Here is a 5,392-nt window from a genome sequence, read left to right as displayed (position 1 = left end):
AAAAAAAAAAATGAACTCAGACCTCTGTCTGAGTATAAAATCAGATTAAAGTGGATTAAAGACCTTAGTATCAGACATGAATCCATAAAGTACAGAGAGGAAAGTGTAGGCAGAACTCTCCATGACATTGAAGCTAAAGACATCTTTAAGGATGAAACACCACTGACGATGCAAGTGGAAGTAAACATAAACAAATGGGACTACATTAAATCAACAATCTTCTGCACTTCAAAAGAAACAGTGACCAAAATACAGAGAGAGCCCATAGAATGGGAAAGAATTTACCCAATAGCTATTTTATAAGGGATTAATTAATATTCTGGATATATAAGACATTAGTAGAATTGTACAAGAAAAAAATCTCCAACCCCATCAAAAAATGGGGAGAAGAAATAAACAGAAGTTTCCTCAAAACATAAATAAAAATGGCCAAAAGGCACATGAATAAATGCTCCACATTGCTAATCATCAGGGAGATGCAAATCATAACAATAATGATATATCATCTCACACCACAGAGACTGGCACACATTCAAAAGAACAAAAGCAACCAGTGCTGGCGTGGATGTGGGGAAAAGAGGACACTCTTCCACTATTGGTGGGAATGCCCACTAGGCCAGCAATTCTGGAAAACAATAGGGACATTCCTTCAAAAACTAGAAATTGAGCTTCCATATGACCCCACAATACCACTTCTGGGAATATATCCAGAGGATGCAAAAAAGCACTGTAGAAAAGACATCTGTACCTATATGTGCATTGCAGCACTGTTCACAATAGCTAAAATCTGGAAACAACCCAAGTGCCCTAGAACAGATGACTGGTTAAAGAAACTTTGGTACATCTACACAATAGAATACTATGCAGCTATTAGAAGAGATGGAAGTCATGAAATTTGCTTATAAACGGATAGACATGGAGTGTATCATGCTAAGTGAAATGAGTCAGAAAGAGAGGGACAGTCATAGAAGGACTTCACTTATTTGTGGAGTATAAAATAACATAATATTAGGCTGACACTCAAGGACAGTAGATATAAGTGTCAGAAAGACTGCTCCACAGCTGGAAGCCTGCCTCATGAGCAGAGGGGAGAAGGCAGCTATAATACAGGAGGGATCACTAAGAAAATGATGGCTGGCTTTGCTGCTGAAAGACCAGGATCCAGAACCAGCTTATATGACTTCTGGTCCCAGCAAGTGCTTGTAGCCATGTCTCCAGACTGTGAACTAAGCTTTTGCTCCATGCTGCCCCAGGAAGGGAAATGATGCAATTTCCGACTTAAATCTCCCTGGACTTAATTACTAAAATACAGAAATCCTAAACCTCGCAACCGCTACCGCGGCCGCGTGACTTTATATATCTTCATTCTCATCAGTGGAAAACTAATTATCAAATGTTTCCTTGTCAATAGGGCCGTATTTTGGGGGGATAAATTCCAACAAGAATAGTGAGTTCTGTGGTGAAACTCTAACAACAATAGTGAGTTTTGTGTTGAAATATGGAATGTAATAAAGGTAAAGAGAAAATGTAGTGAAATTTATCAGTTATGCAGGTGGGGGTGGGGGGTAGGGGTTGGGGGTTGGGAGGTATACTTTTTTTTTCTTTTTTTTTTGGTGGTGGAATATGGGCACTGGTGAAAGGATGGGTGTTTGAGCATTGTATGACTGAGACATAAGCCTGAGAACTTTGTAACTTTCCACATGGTGATTCAATAAAATAAATTAATAAATAATAATAATAATAAAAAGAAAACGATGGCTGGAGGAATTGGTCGCGATGGGAGATATGTGCTCAAAGTAGATAATGCACCAAACATGATAACTTCTCAGTATCTGTATTGCAAACTATAATGATAATGCCCAAAAGGAGAGACAGAGAAAAAGAGAGAGAGAGAAAGAGAGAGAGAAGAGAGAGAGAGAGAGAGAGAGAGAGAGAGAGAGAGAGAATGGGAATGGGGAATAGAGTCTGCCATGGAGGCAGGGGGAAGGTGTGAAAAGGGGGTATACCGGGAATATTGGAGGTGGGGAATGTGCACTGGTAGAGGGATGGGTGTTTGGTCATTGTGTGATTGTAACCCAAACATGAAAGCTTGTAACTATCTCATGGTTATCCAATAAAATTAATATATATATATACAGCATTTCACCCATGAAGGTTATACATAATTTTTTTCTCTCGTAGATATGTGGTTCAGGTTTTGAAAGCTTTCTTATTAAACAGGAGTGAGAAAGTGTCCTTTGTTGATAGCATATCTCACATGTTTTATTGAGATTCAGTACAGATGAATAATTTAGATGTGCTATCTTTGAATTCTTGAAATAAGATTGCATAGTCATCTATGTTGCCTTCTTATCCTTGAGTCCAGAAAATATGATGCTGTATAGGTTTATTATGAATGCAATGATTACAACTATTAAGGCCAGTTTAAGACAACACCAAAATTCTTTGTAAAATATTATTTATCAATACCAGAACGTGCATGACTTTATTAATAGTACTTTCCAAATTATAGGTTATGTATTGCAGATTTCCTGAGATCTTTAGCATGCTATAGCAGAAAGAACACTGACCCAGAGCTTCAATAATTTGGGTTACAGAACTGACTTTAAGAATTTGATGCACAAGGGTCACTCCTGGCTTTGCACTCAGAAATTACCCTTGGTGGTGCTCCGGGAACCATATAAGATTCTCGGAATTGAACCCGGGTTGGCCAAGTGCAAGGCAAACGCAGTACACATTGTGCTATCACTCCAGCCCCAGGATTTGACTATATTTTGTTGGAAGATTTCCTGAACATTATCTAATCTAGTTATCTAATTTATGAAATTTACTAATGACATTAAAAAGAATTGGGACATTGAAAATGTTGGTAACTTTTTATTTAATCAAAAATGGACATTAAAATGTATCTGTAGATATATAACAAGGTTTCATAAAAAGAAAGAGGACTTTAATGCATTCACTCCACTGAGAAATTTACTAGCATAGAATAAATCATGTTACTTTAGATTGTGTAAGTATAGTTTTATGGAAAGTAAAGCACACTAGTTCAATGGGAGGTGATAAATTAATTTGTTTCCACTTTTCTTTCCTGCTCATCTCATCCTTGACAGACGAAATAAAAGAATTTTTTCAAGATTATTGTACTGACACAATAGTGCTTTGATTTACTCCAGGAGAGGAAATCAATATTGGTAAGACAAAGGTTTGTTTCTCTATTGTAGGTATCTCAACTCAAAAGTTCCAATTTTCTTTCTTCCATAAGGAGTCACAAAACATTTAGTAACAAAGTGTAGAGCAGAAGAGTATAGAGGAAGAAATCAACAAGAGATCATGAAGGAAAGAATGGTGAAGGAAAATAAATGGAAGGGAAAGTAAAAATTTTTTATAATATATAAAATTTTTATAATATTTAATTTTATTATTTATTTTTAAGATTTCAATTGATTTGTTTTTAGTTTATAATGTAATAACATTGAAGGGAATAGTTTAATATATATCCTATGTATCCTTCATATATATAACCTTGGACTGGAGCGATAGCACAGCAGGTAGGGCATTTGCATTGCACGCGGCTGACCTGGATTCAATTCTTCCATCCCTCTTAGAGAGCCTGGCAAGCTACCAAAAGTATCCTGCCTGCATGGCAGAGCCTGGCAAACTACCTGTGGCGTATTCGATATGCCAGAACAGTAAAAGCAAGCCTCACAATGGAGACGTTACTGGTGCCCACTCGAGCAAATCCATGAGCAACGGGACGACAGTGCTACAGTACTATGTATAATCTTAATATCCTTTAAGTGTATGGGATTCACCATACTTACCACCAAAGTTCCAGTGGAGAAGGAGAATTTATGAATGTGGAGGTATAAGTGGAGTGAATATTAACGATGATGAAAGGAATAGTAATAATTTATTTTAGTTTATATGCAAAGTTTATTATATGATTACCTGGCTAATGGATTTCTGTGACTTATTTCTACAGTGTTATGGGAATAAATTAAGAGCCATAGTACTCAGTACCAAATATATTTAAGTTAAATATAGCACTTGTTGCTATATTTTGCCAAAGGATCATATTTTATATCCGTTGATTGAAATTATTCTGGTTATCAGGAAGTCAAGATTTTATGTTTCCACATATTTTACCTTCCATTTCAGGCGTTATTTCTTTCTTTTTAATCTCCAAATTATTATTATTATTATTATTATTATTATTATTATTTAATAGTCCAGGAGTCTCTTTATTTTTAAACAAACACTTCTCATGCCATGAATTCATAGGGGATGGGCTCCAGTCGCTCAGGTTCCTTTCCATTGGTTCTTACAAAGTGGGCTTCTCTGGGTGGAGCAGGCTGGCGCTTCAGTTGTACCCAAGTCCTTTTCTCTTTGGCTTCCTTCTTTTTTTGATCATTTTCCTTCACCCGTTTCAGGAAGCTGTCTCGACTCTTAGAGTGCTTAATATGCTCAAAGCAGACATTAATTCTCTTGGAAAGAATCTTGCCCTTTACTTGTTTGTTAACGACAATGCCAACAGCATGCTGGGTAACACTGTAGACTTCCAGTTTTGCCATGATAACATTTGTGGGGCATTCCTTTTTAGACTGTGCCCATTGCCTTTAAGTCTACGATATCACCTTTCTTGTATATACGCATGTATGTGGCCAAAGGAACAGCTCCATGTTTTCTGAAAGGTCTAGAGAACATATAGCGAGTCCCCCTCCGCTTTCCCTTTGTGTTGGTCATTTTAGCGATTTACTGGGCACTGGCAGTTCCGGCCAAAAGGACCAAATTATTTATTTTTAATATTCATGATGCATCACAAATCCTGATGTCACCCCAATGTCTAGCTTTTCTTTCTACATATGATGTGTTCCTGTGGTGTTGTCATTTTTTAGATTTGTTTTTCTTTTTGGGTCACATCCATTGTTGCACAGGGGTTACTCTTGGCTCATGCTCTCAGTAATTACTCCTGGCGGTGCTTCAGGGACCATGTGGGATGCTGGGAATTGAACCCGCCTCAACTGCGTGCAAGGCAAACGCCTTATGCTGTGCTATCACTCCAGCCCCTCTTTTTTCTTATTTTTTTTAAAGAATTTTATTTTATTGAATAACCATGTGGAAAATTACAATGCTTCCAGGCTTAAGTCTCAGTTATATAATGCTTAAACAACCATCCCTTCACCAGTGCCCATATCCCACCACCAAAAAAACAAAAAAACAGCACACCTCCCATCCTGCCCCCCCCGCACCCCCTGTCATGTAACTGATAAATTTCACTTTACTTTCTATTTACTATGGTTACATTCAATATTTCAACACAAACCTCACTATTATTGTTAGGAGTACCCCACTAGTCAGACCTGTTGTGAAGAGATATGAGGTCACGCGG

The 5,392-nt window shown here is 37.4% G+C and overlaps 1 pseudogene; it reads right to left on the bottom strand.

Moving 5' to 3' along the window:
- Positions 1-4,265: 4,265 nt before the first annotated feature.
- On the bottom strand, positions 4,266-4,746 carry LOC105942858 (60S ribosomal protein L21-like; annotated as a pseudogene).
- Positions 4,747-5,392: the final 646 nt, after the last annotated feature.

Source organism: Sorex araneus, chromosome 4 (genome assembly GCF_027595985.1).
Source record: "Sorex araneus isolate mSorAra2 chromosome 4, mSorAra2.pri, whole genome shotgun sequence".
Classification (NCBI taxonomy): Eukaryota; Metazoa; Chordata; class Mammalia; order Eulipotyphla; family Soricidae; genus Sorex; species Sorex araneus.
Note: the sequence above shows the minus strand (reverse complement) of the source record. Positions and strands in the feature narration are given on the sequence as shown.